This window comes from Prionailurus viverrinus, chromosome B1, assembly GCF_022837055.1.
Source record: "Prionailurus viverrinus isolate Anna chromosome B1, UM_Priviv_1.0, whole genome shotgun sequence".
Taxonomy (NCBI): domain Eukaryota; kingdom Metazoa; phylum Chordata; class Mammalia; order Carnivora; family Felidae; genus Prionailurus; species Prionailurus viverrinus.
This window is the reverse complement of record NC_062564.1, coordinates 96,488,440-96,505,931: the sequence shown is the minus strand read 5'-3', so window position 1 is coordinate 96,505,931 and position 17,492 is coordinate 96,488,440. Positions and strand designations below refer to the sequence as shown.

The window sequence follows — 17,492 nt, the reverse complement described above, 5'->3', positions numbered from 1 at the left end:
CTGCAGAGGTAAGCGCCCCACTCAAAACACAGAGAATCATGAACTGGCACCAGAAGCAAGACACTTCTGAACCTTCCTAGCATAGAAGGATGTAAATGTGGGGCTGCTGATAGCCCCATGGAGAGAGACTCATTTGGAGGGTCTTTATGACAAGCAGCCATGCAAGTTAGAAAGAAAAGGTGTTTTGATATCATCAGGCCCAGGTGCAGTCCCAAGGCTCTCATTCCTGTTCATCAGCTGAAATGAAAACTGGGATTGCTGATGTTTTTCCCCAGGCTGTTTTCAGTAGCTTTTGACATTTACACCTAATAGCCCTCATCAGGCCCAGCACCTCTGGCTTCAGATAGCTGGGTAATCTGCCCACCCACCCTGCCTGCTTGTGCCCACCTCTCCCTGGCAGCACCTGCCTCTCCTCTGGCTTGACTCTTACAGCCATCTGGCTGCAGTCTGCTCTCCCTACCCCATGCCTGGAAGGACCTGCTCCCCCCACTCCTACCACCTCCTTCCTGCCCACTTAGATCACAGAATTCTCCCATGATTATTTCAGTCCACATTCATTTTTCACCTTCTCTAACTTCTTTTGCACTTTTTCCCTTCTCTCATAATTAGCAACTTGTTACATAGCGCCTCCTCCATCACTCCCCAACCTCTTATCCTGCTTTATTTTTCTTTATAACATTTAACATCCCTTGGGGTGCCTGTGTGGCTCAGTCGGTTAAGCATCCAACTTTGACTCAGGTCATGATCTCATGGTTCATGAGTTTGAGCCCTGCATTGGGCTGTGCACTGACAGTGCGGAGCCTGCCTGGGATTCTCTCTTTCTCCCTCTGCTCCTTCCCACCCCCTTCTCTCAAAATAAATAAACTTAAAAAAAAAATCTTTAACATCCCTTGACATATTACGCATATACATGACGCTTTTTTGTCTGCTTATTGAGTTTTTGCCCGCTAGAACATCAGCGACACAAGGGCACAGGCTTATCCTAGCCCCCTACCTGGAAAATGATAGATGCCGGATAAGTATTTGTGAAATGAATTAGTGCAGTGCTGCTCTCTGATTATAATTAGAACACATTTTAGAATTCCTCTTTGGAAACTCCCTCACAATCGGTTTGTGCTGCTTTGATAGACATAACTCACTCAGCCTTATGTCTTATCTTAACTTTATCCCTCTGCTAATTGTAAACTTGAAAGCAGAGATCAGTTCTTACTCATCTTTGTATCCTTGCTACTCCTCATACATACAGTTCCTTCTCATCCTAGGCCCTATCAAGAGTCTGCAGAATTTCCTGGGTGTGTGGATTCTCTCCAACTAGTCTTCATATATGCTATGGACAGAGCTTTGTCTTGTAATTCTCCTACGTCCCTAAAGGCACCATGCACACAGAGAACTGTTCAGAAAAGCATCATGACTTGCTAGAATGGTCTGAGAGCACACACTGAAGCATCACGTGCCATCCATGGCCCAGTGTGTTGCAGTGACTTCAGATACACAGAGAATCATTGGAGAAAATTGACTCATTTCTCTTCCTCCACAGGACAAGGCCTGAGATGTCCTGAGGACTGGATACCTCAGAGAGTTTGGACTAAGCTACCAGAGTGCACATCCATTCCAGATTCATTTTCCTCCCATCTCCAACACCATAATACTAATAACCACCAGCTGCTGGTGAGTACTCACCAAAATGCCAGGAATTGATTTACTGCTTTGCATACATTTTGTCAATTAATTCTTACTTGAGGCATGGACTATCATTATCTTCCTTTTACACAAGTGGAAACTCAGGCACAGAGAGATTAAGCAACTTGCCCAGGGTCACACAGTGAGTAATTAGTGAGACTAGGGTTTGAACCCAGACTGACTTCTCCAGAGCCTCACTGTTAATCTCTTTGCTCTGTTGCTGACATGTTATCTAGATAACACATTCAGTGACAAAGGCTCTAGCAGCCAGATTAGCTTCCTGTTTAATGACTAATCCATAAAGGTAATATTATAAGAAAAGTTTAAAACAAAACAAAATGAAAAATCACAGCTTGTCGTTGAGTGGCTCTTTTGCTTCAGTGTGCAAGGAATAAAAAAGACTACCGTGCATTACCTGAACCCAACACTCTCATAGTCCAAACTTCCACAAGCCCAGGTCTATCGATGTTTGAAATCTGCTTCTCAGTTCTGCATCTGTGATTTTATAATGACTTCCACATGCATTAGCATTCCATTAATTGGCTACCATATAGGAACAGTTGTCTTATGAAGTGAGGGGATTTTTTTTTCTTTTCTTTTCCATTAAAACCACAGGTCTACAGAATGAAAATGCTCAATCTAATGAGTGCAACCTGGAAAGTAATTTCATGGGCTGTAGTACTTTGATGGTGATAATTCTTGGATGTCAAAAGGATAAGGACACAGTTTTCTGCTTCTAATTTTATTCTTAGAAAATGATGATATTGAGCTATCCATAGAGTGCCCCTGTAGATTAATTCCAGTTTTTCTTTTGTAGAGGAGATTTAAAGGAAGTCTTAATCTGCTTTATATTTAACTCTTATCTCCACACTGTGAATTAAAAATAGAAAGCTGGACTAGCTAGTCTCACCTCCACAGACTCTCAGAAGGCTGAAGTTAGCCCAGGGGAAGGATGGGCTGAGAGCTGCTCCAGCTCTCTCTGGTTTAGCACCCCTCACTGACTTTCCCAATGTCCCCTTCTTTCTAATTTTCAAGCCAAGATCCTCATACTAACATGTCTGAAATGAGCAGTCCTTATTCTATGATTCTTATGGCATTTAGCATTTTGATCAAGAAATTTTTTTAAGTACTATTTATTTAAGTAATCTCTACACCCCGTGTGGGGCTCAAATTCATGACCCTGAGATCAAGAGTTGCTCACTCTTCTAACTGAGACAGCCAGGTGCTCCAATCAGGTACTTTTCATTTGTCATAAAAAATCCTTTCAGAATCTGCAGACTTGGAAATTGTCTGCATCCTTTAATTGTTTCTTCTTAATCCATACTTGAGGTGGGAAGAGAGGTAAAGAGTACTTTAGGGGGCACCTGGGTGACTCAGTCGGTTGGGCATCCGACTTCAGCTTAGGTCACAATCTTGCAGTTCGTGAGTTCAAGCCCCGCATCAGGTTCAGTGCTGACAGCTCAGAGCCCGGAGCCTGCTTAGAATTCTTGTTTCACTCTCTCTCTTTTTGTCCTCCCCCACTCATGCTCTGTGTGTGTGTCTCTCTCTCAAAAATAAATAAACATTTTAAAAATTTTTTTAAAAAGAGTACTTTAAGTTTTTTTTTTCTTTTCAGCTGGTGAAAACTGCTCTGGAGTACTTCCCCCTCCATTCCCCCCGCCCCATTTTCCTTATCCTCTCTCCTACTCTTTGCCCTCCCTTTTCCCATCTCACTTTTCCAAATCCCCTTGTTCCTTCTCCTTGTCTCTCTTCCCTTGCCATATCACCATCTGAGGCAGCAGGAAAGGCAAGAGGAGTTTAGGAGGTAGGGGGAGCAGGTGTCAGGGCAGTTCCTTCTTTCCTACCTGTCCAGCTCCTTCCTGAGCTTCAGAAATACAGTTGAGGGTCAGGATGCCTGGGTGGCTCAGTCGGTTGAGCATCCAACTTCAGCTCAGGTCATGATCTCACCGTCTGTGAGTTTGAGCCCTGTGTCGGGCTCTGTGCTGACAGCATAGAGCCTGGAGCCTGCTTCAAATTCTATGTCTCCCTCTCTCTCTGCTCCTCTCCCACTCATTCTCTGTCTCTCTCTCTCTCCTTCAAATATAAATTAAAAAAAAAAAAACATTTAAAAAATTTAAATTAAAAAAAAAAAAAAGAAATACAGTTGAGGGTCACTGGTCCAAGAAGTAATCATGTAGTTAGTCAAGGTCAGAAAGGGTAGGAACCTCTATGATTCTGGGTTTCTGGCATTTTCAACCTGGCAAAGTTAGCAAGTCTGGTGAATTGTGGCTTGGAGAATTGCGGTAAGTGCAAGGAGAAAGCCAACAGCACAGTATGCAAGCAGAGCATCTCTGTACGTTATTCCTGCCCTCAATTCAAATATTCTCTCCCTCCAGCACTTTCTTCCTCCTGCATCTTACCCCAGGTGCATGTTTTCAATTCTAGAGTCTTAAACCAAAATACCAAAAGAGGCTATTTTATGCTTTGTTAGTTGCAGAAACGTACTGCTCTCAGGGGAAAAAGAGACTTTATATCTTTTCTCTATTCCCTCCTCATCACCGCCACGATTATAAGAGCAGCAGTGAAAACCACTTAGCGAGTTCCTGCTGTGTGCCTGACTGTGGGGGTACTGAATGTACATTCAGAGGAAACAGAGCCCCTCAAATTGTGGGGCCATCCAGCCCTTTGGACAGATACCAATGGGCTGCAGGACAGAGCTTTCCAAAAGGGGATTGTTTGGTAGAACACGACACTTAGTTGTGGAGACTGGTGTCTTGACAAATAAAGAGAATGGAATGGAATGGAACAAAACTAAAAAAATATCAGAGGATATTGCATGTGGTAGGAATAAGTATTATTTTGTGAAAAATTGGTTTTAGTTAAATACACACAACTCTACCTATCTAAAATGGAGAGTCTGGTAGTGCTTACTGAAACTTGGGGGCTCCTCTACACTTTCCAATCTCCCTTACTACCAGCAGCGTGACTGAGATCTGGCTGCACGAGTATGTCCAAAGGGAAAATGACACTTCCAGATATAGCACATAAACTCTCCCACCTAGGCTCCTCCACTCTTCCTTCCTTCCATATGCCAGCTGGATGACACCAGGGAACCTTGAAGCCACAAACTGTCAGAGCAACAGTGTGGAAGCAGCCTGGGTCCCTGAGTCATCATTTGGAAGAGTGCCACTCACCAGAGTCACCTGAGCAGGGATATCAGCTTTGGGCTTTATGTGAATGAAAAATAAACCTCTAGGGGCACCTGGGTAACTCAGTCAGTTGAGTGTCCAGCTCTTGATCTCAGCTCAGGCTGGTGAGTTCGAGCCTCACATCAGCCTCTGTGTTGAGTATTGAGCCTGCTTGGGATTCTCTCTCTCGCTCTCGCTCTTGCTCTCGCTCGCTCTCTCTCTCTCTCGCTCTCTCTTTCTTTTTCCCCTTGCCCTTGCCCCCCCCTCAAAAATAAGTAAATGAACATAAAAAATAAAGAAAAATAAACTTCTAAAATATTAAGCCAGATTGTTTCACCTACCTTGTGCATGTGCATGTGTGTGTGTGTGGGGGGGTGGTATTTGGCTTATGCTATAACATGTATTTCTTAATGTACATTTTAGTTAAAAACATTTCAGGGGGTGGGTTAAATGGGTGACACACATTAGGGAGGGCACTCTTTGGGATGAGCACTGGGTGTCATATGTAAGAGATGAATCATTGGGTTTTGCTCCTGAAACCAAGACTACACTGTATGTTAACTAACTTGAAAATAATAATAATAATAATAATAATAATAATAATAATAATAAAACATTTGAAAGCCATTACCCTAGACAGTGATTCAGATGTGGTCCTGGATCAACTGTATTTGAATCACTTAGGATGCTTATTATAAATGTGGATTTCTGGACCCTACTGAGATCTGCTGAGTAAGGATCTTGGGCTGGGGCCAGGGAATGTTTAACATGTTTAACAAACACCACAGGTGAATCTTAACACTAAGTGTAAAAACAACTATTGCCCTGATATGGTAGAAACATACTTTCTTGGCAACCCTAGGGCTGGTTTAATCCACCAAGCTTTCTACCTATTTCCTTTGGTCACTGTCCAAAGTGTGAGTCTCTCCCTATTCCCCACTCTCTCTATATAATCTTATGACAATAATGCTCTATACTGATTCACATAATCCTTTTTTTTTAATTGTTAATGTTTATTTATTTTTAAAAGAGAGAGACAGAGTACGAACAGGGGAGGGGCAGAGAGAGAGAGGGAGACACAGAATCCGAAGCAGGCTTCAGGCTGTCAGCCCAGAGCCCGACATGGGGCTTGAACTCACAAACTGTGAGATCATGACCTGAGCCAAAGTCGGATGCTTAACCAACTGAGCCAGCCAGGTGCCCCTCACATAACCCTTTTCTAAGAACATCTCCCACTCCTCTCCTTCTTCCTAAACACTTTAACTGTCCTTTAAGAAGCTTATTGTGTAATTAACAAATACATCTATCCCTAAACCTTTTTTTCTGAACATTTTCTTCTGGCTCTCCCCTGAGAATCTGTTTTGCTCCTCAGTGGAAGCTATTTCCCATATTTTATAGACTATCCTGAGGATTGGCAAGTAGGGCAAGTCTCTTCCTCAGTACTCACTGCCACTTCCCAACCGTGACTGCCTTGCTCTTTTGGATAGGCCTGTATGAATTAGTATGCCTTTGGTTGCAAGTAACAAAATATTCAACTACAAGAGCAATAAACAATAAGGACATTGATGATCTCACATTACACAAACTCAAAGGCTTGAGTGATAGCTGGCTAATTCAGCAGCTCTTTTCATATTTCCACTCTATTTGCTCCAACATGTTGAGGTTTATCCTAGGCTTGTTCCCTCATGATCATGAAATGGCTGCTGCAACTCCAGACATCACACCCCTCATAGCTATGTCAGTATTATTGTCTTATAGCTGCTGTCACAAATTATCACAAACTTGGTGGCTTAAATGGAAATTTATTCTCTCAGTGGTTAGAGACCAGAAGTCTAAAATCAGTATCACTAAGCTGAAATCAAGGTGTCAGCGGGGCATACTCCCTCCACAGGTTCTAGTAAAGGATCTGTTCCTTGCCTCTCCTAGCTCGTGGTGGCTGCCAATATTGCTTGGCTTGTGGCTACATCACTTCAGTCTCTGCATCCATCTACATTGCCTTCCCCTCTCTGTGTCTTTCTTCTGTCTGAATCTAATTTCCTTCTGCCTCTCTCTTGTGAGAGACATTTAGGATACCTGTCATTGTATTTGGGACCCACCTAGATAATCCAGAGTAATGTCTCATGATCCTGCAAAGACTCTGCAAAGACAACTGCAAAGACTCTTTTCCCATACAAGGTAACATAAATTCTAGGGATTAGCAACCTAGACTTTTATGAGGGCCATTATCCAGCTTATGTCTATGTCCAAAGGTAGAAAGAATAATTCTCATTTATAATTTCTTAAGAAGGAGAAAATCTTTCCCAAGAGCTACCTTAGTCTGTTTGGGCTACTTAACAGAGTACTATATACTATATACTATATACTATATACTATATACTATATACTATATACTACATACTGGGTGGCTTAAACAGCAAACACTTATTTTTCACAGTTCTGGAGGCTGTAAAATCCAAGATCAAGGCACTATAGACCTGATGCCTGGTGAAAGCACTCTTCTTGGTTTTCAGACTGCTGAATCTAGTTGTATCCTCACATGGCCAAGAGAAAATTTCTCTTGGACTTTTTTTATAAGGGCACAAATCCCATTCATGAGGGTTTCTGCTTCATAATGTAACTATATCCCAGAGACTTCACTTCCTAATACCATCACATTGTGGGGGGCAGATAGTATTTCCACATCTGAATTTTCAGGGGACATAATCTTTTAGTCCATAACACCCTTCACACCAACATATCGCCTCCTAGTTCTGTTTGCTGGGTGTTAGCTCATGACCTCTATGGGGGAAGGAAGACTCTATCTGCAAAATAAAAATAAATAAATAAATAAATAAATAAATAAATAAATAAATAAATAAATAAATAAATAAAATAATAAATAAAAAGAGGGTGAGGGAAGACTCTTGGTTAGAAACCATCAATATCTGTCTCACGATTCCTGCCTTTAAGGCTCATGCCTTTAGAACACTCTCTGCCCTTCCATGATGTTATTCCCTTTTGGTTTTCTGCTCATTCCTCCTCAGGCATTGAAGACTTCAGCATCTGTCTCATTGTCTTTCTCTGTGGCCCATTTTACCACTGACCATTCAGTTCTTTGAATTCCTCATGTTCCAGTAACCATCCCCATTCCATCCTTGTTCCATTCCCATAGCTTTACCCTGGACCTGGATATCACCTGCAACTGCTCCTTCTCCAAAATAACACCTACATTAAACTGTCCCTCTGACCACAGCCTCCCATCCTTCCAGCTTACTCACTTCACTTCACTCCTCTTCTCTCCTTTCTGCCTATCCAGCAGCCATTCTTGTCTTGAGTTTCCTCCTATCCAGAATATATTGCCCATATTTCTCAGTTACTGTGACCTGTGGTTATTCCACTAATGTTATTTAGCAAAACCCTAATCCTGGACCAATCCTACTATTTGCTTGTCTTTAATTCCTACCCCTTCACTCTCAGATAACTTTACTTCATATTTCACCGTTAAAATAGAAGACATCTGATAAAAATTCTTCAACTTCCCATTACACTTACTTGTCTATGTCCTGAGATGCTTAATCTTCCAGCCTTAGAGTGGAGTAGATCTCCTTCTAGTAGAGGGCAATCCATCTGTTTGATCACATGGAAATGTGACTAAGTTCTAGTCAATGAGATGTAAGTGGAATTGTAGTATAGAAGCATTTAGAAAGTATCATTGGGGCACCTGGGCAGTTCAGTTGGTTAAGCATCGAACTCTTGGTTTCAGTTCAGGTCATGATCTCACGGTTTCATGAGTTCAAGCCCCACTTTGGGTTCTGTGCTGGCAGCACAGAGCATGCTTGGGATTCTCTCTCTCCCAATCTCTCTCTCTGCCCCTCCCACTCATGTTGTTTCTGTTTCTCTCAAAATAAATAAATAAACTTAAAAAAATTTTAATTTAGAAAGCGTCATTAAAAGATAATGGGCACATGTTCCTTTGTCCTATTCTTCTAGTCCCTTCTTCCATCCAGATACCTGGAATGCAGATGTGATCACTGGAGTTCTTTCAGTTGTATCATAAGAATGATGCCCATGGGATGGCAGAGGAGTGAAATAGAACTATGTTTACTTCTTTAAATCACTCCAGGGGCGCCTGGGTGGCGCAGTCGGTTAGGCGTCCGACTTCAGCCAGGTCACGATCTTGCGGTCCGTGAGTTCGAGCCCCGCGTCAGGCTCTGGGCTGATGGCTCAGAGCCTGGAGCCTGTTTCCGATTCTGTGTCTCCCTCTCTCTCTGCCCCTCCCCCGTTCATGCTCTGTCTCTCTGTGTCCCAAAAATAAATAAACGTTGGAAAAAAAAAAAATTAAAAAAAAAATAAATAAATAAATAAATAAATAAATCACTCCAATTTATGACACAAACAGGTGCAACTCTTCTTTCAGATTCTAAAACCCACACTCTTAGGATGTTCTTAAAATTTTATTCTAAAATTACTTCATTTTAATTTTAAAAGAACTTCTCTTTCCCAACCTTGATAAATATTACCAAGTCTGCTTCCACTGACTTAACTCTGGTAGATTCCATGTCCCATTGTCCTTTCCCAATGTCTGGCTTTCCTCTCCATGATAGAGGTGAAGGGGACTGGGGGCAGGGGTAGGGTTGGGTATGAAAGAAGAAAAGGTGGCCCCATTACCCATACATAATTCTAGTCAGCTTTTGGTAATATTTATATCATTCTCTCTTCCCTAATTTTCCCTCTCTCATTCTTCTCTTGTTGCTTTTGTTTCTATGCTCCTTTTACCTTGTTTAGAAGTTGACTCAGAGCAGGAAAGATACTCAAACTATACATTAACATCATCAAGCTTTCATTCCTATCTCCCGTATTTTCTTTCTGCTTTCTTGTTTAGTGAAAATATTAAAGGTAAAAAGAGGACTTATCGTTTGATAGCCTTCCACAGGGACATAGAAAACTTCCTCTTAAAGGAAAATACATTTGATGATTTGTCTCAGTCTGATCTGAACAGAGAAAAGGTTCTTGCAAAGGGTGGCCAAAAACAACGTATGAGTAGGTGATTTACCTCCACCAACCCCCACACATGTCTTTCACTTTGCTGCCCAAGTGGCAACTCTGAGAGGCAGGCATGATTTGTTTATTCTCCTGCTTACAACCCCTCAGTGCCTCCTTTCCAACTTCACCTTTCACCTCTGGTCCTCCTCACACCCTGTGACACCAGTTACCCTGATTGCTTGCAGAAGCCTGGGCTGTTTCACCTCTCTGGGCTTCCTTTCTGTTGCTCTTTTCTGGCTGACCTCCCACCTCATCCTTCTAGCAAATATCCATTCCCCTTCAAAGCTCAACTCAAGATTATCTCCTTGTCTTTGTGAGGCCACTTGTCCCCTTTCACCTCCTTTCTCCCAACTGAACTTTTCCTTCATTCTGTCCCCCTTAAAACAAGTATTTTAACATGTATCACACTTTATCACAAAATTATTTGACATGTTTGTATCCTTCTGTTTGACTATAAGCTCACCAAAAGGCAGGTACTCATGAACACTTTCATTTTGTAAAAGAATCGATTAACAACAAAATATAACATGAAAATCCCCCTTCACTTCTAATCCCTAAGTAACCCTCCCCTCCCCATCTTATTTGTATTTGAACCTCCATGCCTAGTTCAGCATCTGGCACACGGAAGCCCCCACAACTATGTTTTGAATAATGAATGAATGAATGACTATCCTTCCAAGGTTGTTCTTCTCAACCAGTGACGCATCTGATCATAAATCTGAGTTTAAATAACCATTCACAGCATGCGGCTTCCTCACTCCAAGGTAACATTGTATGTGCTCACTTGTGGTTTATTTTTGCTAATTCACTGTCTGAGTCTTCAGTCTCCTCCAGGTCCTGTTTACTTTGACTATTCAAAGCTCTGCTCCTCTGTTGGAGCAGTTTACATTGGGAGGAAGTTTTCTCTCTGCCTATGCAGTGTAAATTGGTTTCTAAACAATCTAAACAGTCTCCATTAATATTGTACTGTAGAACAAGGCAGGATAAAATATTCAAAGTAGCAAGAGTTACTTTTTAGGATGATTGAATATGATGAAGGAGCCAAGGACAAAGGGTAATTTATTCCAAAGGAAGTCAACACCTTTGCTTTGCACTAGCTCTTGCAGTTAAAAAATAGGGCTGGTAATTGGACTTGCTTTATGAAAATCTCATTAGCATTAGCATATAACTAAAATGCACAGCTCCATAGTTAATTGCAATCCTGCACTGCGGTTAACAACTACAGTGATGACATTTGCATATTGCACATAAAATTAAAAATGCATGTCAGATAGGTGCTCTTTCAGAAAAAAAAATCCTTGAATAACATTGCATTCACTACAATAATCAGAAAGATTTTGAATTTGAATGGAAATTATATGTATAGTATGAGCTTTAGAAAGACAGAGGAGCCTGATCAAGGAGGAGGGGAAGCTAAATCTGCAACATCACATAGGCAAAACTCCAGCAGCTGGAATCTTCTTCAAGGGCAGAGACCTGTAATATGGAACAGTGTGTGATTTGTGTAAATACAACCCTTTCATCTGAAAGTCTCATTTCACCTTCCAGGCATCAGTCCTATCTTGGTGCTTTTCCTCTAGACTGCAAGTTTCTTGAGATCCTGGGCTTGATCTTTTTAAATCTTTGTATCCCACATTGCTTAGCATGTAGGAGGCACTCAGTTGTTGGAGTTGCAAACCAACTCAGGTCCTCTCTAATTGAATCCAGTAGATGCAAGAGGCTGTAGTGAAGTGGAGTGAAGTGGATGGATGTTCACTTTTATGCCCTGGAGTCGGTTACCTTGAACCAGTTACTTCAGTTTTCCTAAGCCTCCATTTCCTCCTCTATGTTTTCTGCCTTCTAAGGTTTTTGAGAAGATTCAGAAAGAGAATATATATATATATATATATATATATATATATATATATATTAGCACAACACAGTGCCTGGCATATAACAAGTGCTACTATTATTGTTGCTGTTGTTTTGGGATTAAAGATCATGGGAAAATGAAGCTTTCAGGTTTTTGTTGCTGTGTTTGTAGCTTTTCCCATGTTGAAGCTGGAGGTACAAATCACTTTGTATGTCAGTTCCAATGCCAGTCAACTATAAGATGAATCGATGTTACCAGGAGTAACAGTACTTGCCACAAGATCACATGAGGCCCTGAAAAGAGAATGGAGGGGCATAAAACAACAATACCACTCTTTTGGTGGTTGAAACAAGAATCTATTATCAGGCTTTGTACATGATACTCCTCTGTTGACCCTAAATTGTCTGCTTCTTGGAAGACAACAATGTGCAAGAAACCAGAATAAGGAAGGGAAGGCAGAAGATAGATAGAAGATAGATAGGGCTGAGATATTTTATTCATTCATTCATTCATTAATATTTTTGTGCCTATCTATACCTCTGCAATGCACTGTGCTAGGCACTCAGAGACACAGATGATCATGGATGTGGACCTGACTGATATACAATTGGAAATTCTGGACTAGAAATAAAGTGAAGGATTGGAACTAGAGTTAAAGATATGGATGTCATCTGCATAGAAAAGAGTTGCAACTCTGAACATAGGTGAGGTCCCTGTTGCTATTCATTGGGGAGCCCTCCCACTTAGGGGATGGAATCTCCCATTCTCGGATTCATTATCAGGCTTTGTAAATGACACTCTCAGTGATCCTAAATTGTCTGCTTCTTAGAAGACAATCATAGTCCAAGAATGAAGCTAATGGTGCCAATGAAGGAAACAGAAAAGAAGAAGTATGGGAAGAAAAAAGGCAGAGAGGCCTGGGAGGCTGAAGGAGGGAAGAATTTTAATGGATAAGGTGGTATTTACCAGAGTCAGCTCTGTGTAAGTTCAATGAGGGCCATTGGATTTGGAGTCACCAGGAAGAGACTAGTGACTCTTGTTTAAGAGGAAGCTACTGTAAGGGTGCCTGGCTGGCTGAGTCAGGGCAGCATGCAACTCTTGATCTCAGCCATGAGTTCAAACCCCTCATTGGGCATGGAGCTTATTTAAAAAATAAAAAATATATGGGCATCTGGGTGGCTCAGTCAGTTAAGCATCTGATTCTTGGTTTTGACTCAGGTCATGATCTCATGGCTCTTGAGATTAAGCCCTGTATTGGGCTCTGTGCTGATAGCACAGAGCATGCTTGGGATTCGCTTTCCTTCTCTCTCTGCCCCTCCCCTGCTCATGTTTGCGCTCTCTCAAAATAAATAAATAAATAAATAAATAAATAAATAAATAAATAAAATTTTTAAAAATAAATAAAAATTAAAAAATTAAAAATATATTTGTGGCTCAGTCAGTTAAGTGTCCGACTTCAGCTCAGGTCATGATCTCATGGTCGATGCATTTGAACTCTCTGTTGGGCTCTGTGCTGACAGCTCAGAGCCTAGAGCCTGCTTCAGATTCTGTATCTCCCTCTCTCTCTCTGCCCCTCCCCCACTCACACTCTATTGCTCTCTCAAAAATGAATAAACATTATATATATATATATATAAATTTCCAAATATATATATATATAAATTTCCAAATATATATATATAAATTTCCAAATATATATATATATATATAAATTTCCAAATATATATATATATTTGTTGGGATGCCTGGCTGCCTCAGTTGGTAGAGCATGCAGCTCTTGATCTTGGGGGTGTTGGATATAGAGTAGTTAATAAAAAATTTTTTGAAAAAGAGGGAAGCTAATGTAAAATGGTACGAGTGACCACTTGACATCAAGGGTAGGTAAAGAATGAAAGGATAGGAAGGAAATGTAGAAAAATGTAGGCTATGCTTTGGCAGTAAAAGGAAAAAGCTCAGCCAGCAGCTTGAGGGCATAGAAGAGCTGGAACAGAATGCACATAGTACTGGAGAGACCTAAAGTAGAAGCCAGTGAGAAAAGAGAGAGAGAAGATATGAGACAGCTAGAGGTGGTGATATCCTTGGAAGCAGCCCAGGTCCCAAGCTGCACAGCATTCTTGTGAGCTGTTTGTTCTGTTCTGTGGGGACTGAGGTCAGGACCTTCTCACTTGGGTGAGGTTCCCCTTTTCCTCAGCCCTGCAGCTCAGTTTCCCACCTGTATCCTGATACATATTGAATCATAATTTTCAGTTTTTTCATCTGTCTCCTTTGATGGTGAACTCCTCAGTTGCAGAAGCCACCTTTTATTCATCTGAGCATCCCCAGTGCCTAGTTCAGGGTCTGGCACAGTCAATAAGGATTATTGAACTCAATGATATAGTCCCTCTTGGCCAGTCTGTTCCATTAGCTGGAGTTCCCAGTAATTACACAGCCCCTATATAAATCCTCCCACCTCTGCCCCCATCTCACATATATCTGACATTGAGGTGAGAGAAGACTGGGTATAGTTCACTCTCCTCCCCATACTTGCAGAGCAGACCAGAAAACATGGGAGCCCGGTCTCACCTTGTACTAAATGAATTGTGTAAGGCACGAACTGAAAATAAAGCCAAGAAGCCACAATCCTATTCTCTCCTAGCTTTCTTTAGAGAGTGTCTCCCCCAGAGTCTTTCTACTTCTCTTTCTACTCCTTCTCTTCTGACTAGTATGTTTTTGTTTTCAACTCTCTATTACCTATATCTATTTCTACTTTTAAAAGCCTGTTTTTAGATCCAAGTCTTTCATTTGCCTTTACTCAAAGGCTTTCTGTGGACTCACTATCTCTAAGAAAATAATCTTGAACGATAATCTGATCATTGAAACTGAGCCAGTGTTTTTCACCCCTTTCAATGTTTTTCACCCCTTTCAGTGTTTTTCACTGTTTTCATCCTGTGTGGGTCCAACTCAGACAAGACCTCAAAACACAAAAGCTTTCATTAAAGAACAGACCTTCAGACCTCCAATTTAGAGTTATGAACCTTTCTGGAAAGGGATAGAGATGAATCCATGAACTCAAAACTGTGTGCCAGACTGTCCTGATATTCCTTAATAAATCAATAGTTGCAAAGCTTTCCAACATAGCAACAAAGAAACTTCCTTTCTCACCCATGCTTAAAAAATAATTTTTTTTCTTCCAGAATTTTTTTTACTAGTAATCTCTTTAGGTCTAATCCTCTACTATTTAATCTGAACACATTGGCTTCCCACTTTTTGTGAAATTAGGATTGCCTGGCAATGACCCACAGGCACAAAGAGGCAGGCAAACTGGGGTGTAATTCTACTCCTGTTACTGACTGCCTTTGCTGGGGGGGCCACTGCACACCCACTGTCCTGTGAGTCCTGTGAGTTTGCAGATCCTGGGGTCCAAGAAGAGGAAGCATTGTCTCACAGCTATAAATCAAGAATTGTGTTTGTGGATTTCATTTTCCTGCTTCTCGCTCATGCTCGTTCTTGTTTTCCTGGCACAAGGGCATTTGCGCCTAGAATGGCTGCTTACCTCAGCTGACTGCTATTTGCCGGCACCCAGCTCATTTTGTTGTTCTGAAAAGCCACATAAAGGAAAGAGTTGGTAATTCTTCCTGATGCTACATTAAACTTATCTGTACTAAATATGTCTCAAACACCCAAACTGCCTTAAAACCTAAATAAACTAAGCTGAACAAATGACTCACTTTCTGGCGTGCAGGGGTGGGACACACACACACATACCCTGATCACCTAACTACACAGCTTTTGTCGATGTTGCTCTACCAGTGACTTCTACTTTTGGCTTCTATCTTGAGTCTTTTGGTTCCTGACCAACACAAGGCTCTACTTGTTTAGTGGGGTTCAGAATTCAGTGTGGAGTGGTTTGGATGGTGGGGGTAGTACACACAGCACTCCTACCATCTTTTTTGAGTGGACCTGCTGGCAACCAAAGGCACGTGGCCAGATGTCTCTTGCACCTGACATGTCTACATAGAGCCTTTCCTCTGGCTTGCTCTTTGGGCCTGCACAGTTTGCCATTCTGCCTCTTTCTTTCTGCCAGTGCCTTTGCTGAAGGATAGCCACCCCATTTCCAAAGACGTCCTGCTGGCATCTCCGTCTAATGCAGTTTCTAGCAGCTCACAGCAACACAGTCATTTGAACCATATACTTAAAGACTATGTTCTGTTTCCTCTGCAGCTCACCAAAAGGAGCTGCTTGTTTATCCAGCTGTCAGCCATTTCCCATAAATGTCTGGCCCAGTAGACTGTGTTGTGTCAGGCATTGCTTTAGTACCAATGGGCTGGCCCTTGGCCAGGCCCTCATTGTTGACGACTCCATCTTGCTATTGAAGGCTAAGTATGAGTCAGAGGTGATGCTGGTGAAACCTTGGGCAGGTCCGGACGACAAGGGTGGACGAAGCCACACAGGGAGCATGGGCCTGACCTCCACTCTGGATAGTTCTGAAGCTGGATGCCACATTGGTACAAACAGTAGGAAATGCAATTCAACTAGTCCAATGCACTCATCACTGGGCTGGGCTGTCAGAGGGGAGGAAGAAGCGTATGTTGGTTTCTGTAGGAGCTATGGCCGGCAGCCCAGCTTCTTAATTGAGTTTAGTTTGAAAATAAATGCCTCACTGGACAGTAGCACTTATCAACTCTTTTTGGAAGAAAATTGTTGCTTTGTGTAGGCTGATGTGTAACTTTAATAATCTTATCATTAGTTCTGAATACTGTGCTAATTATTAAAAGTTTTCCTTCATCCTTTGTATGTATTATCGTATTTATTCAGCAGCAGCTGGCGAATGACTGTATCATTCGATAATGCCCACATTTTAAGAGGTTAAATTTCCTAGACGCCAGTTTCTAAGTTTCATATATCCTTGCTTGTGCTTTTTAAAGATACTGAAAAATAATATTCTACAAAACCCTTTCCTGCTTTGTGGTGATGAGGTCAGACAGACCTCCCCTTAGGCTGACTAATGCTTCATACAACTTTGGGGTGGCCTTGGAAACTCGGAGACATTAGGGGTATGCTTAGTCACCACCACAGCTTAGTCCCATGGCTCCCGTCACCACATTGGTGAGTTGGTAGTACAATAGAGATGTCACCGTGGTAGGGCCTGGAATGAGAGCCATTCATGGGGCTATTTCCCTGGAAAAAAAAGAAGAAGTTGTTTCTAATTATTTCTTATTAGAAGGAATTTCCTAATGGAAAATTCTCCTCTACTAAACAGGATTTTATCTGTACAAAACTTTATTGCTTATGACTGTCAGGGTCAATTCCCATTGGCATCTGAGCACTGAAAAATGACATCTGTCATCACAAGAGAAAAAAGTATTTTTTTTTTCTTATGTTGGTCAAAAGCCAAGTCATTAATTGCCAACCAATAAAGACACAGCCAAGGGGAAAGGAGTTATTCAGAGTTTTAATTGCCCCTGAAATTCCAGATAGAAAACTTTACATTCGTTTATACCTTAGGTAGCAGAAAAGTCCAAAGGACCAAGTTCTTTGGCTAAATCAGAATTTGGTTTGACCAGCATTCCCTAGGAATGGATCGTTGGCTGGGATTTGTACATATGTTTGTTATAGCTTCATGTGTACTATAATAAGATGAATATATACACATACACATACACACATCAGTCTGATATGTTAATCATAAGGTATCAAATTATTTTCAAAAAATTTTTGGTTTTTTATTTATATTTGAGAGAGAGAGAGAGAGAGACAGAGAGGGAGGAGCAGAGAGAGACACACACAGAATC

At 41.4% G+C, this 17,492-nt stretch overlaps 1 long non-coding RNA gene across 1 annotated transcript in view; it reads left to right on the top strand.

Annotated features, from left to right (window-relative positions):
- Positions 1 to 1,543: 1,543 nt before the first annotated feature.
- LOC125163323 (uncharacterized) overlaps positions 1,544 to 17,492 on the top strand; it is a 38,245-nt gene continuing 22,296 nt past the window's right edge. Inside the window, exon 1 of the long non-coding RNA XR_007151407.1 lies at positions 1,544 to 1,668. This is a non-coding gene — a long non-coding RNA (uncharacterized LOC125163323). The remainder of the gene's footprint in view (positions 1,669 to 17,492) is intronic.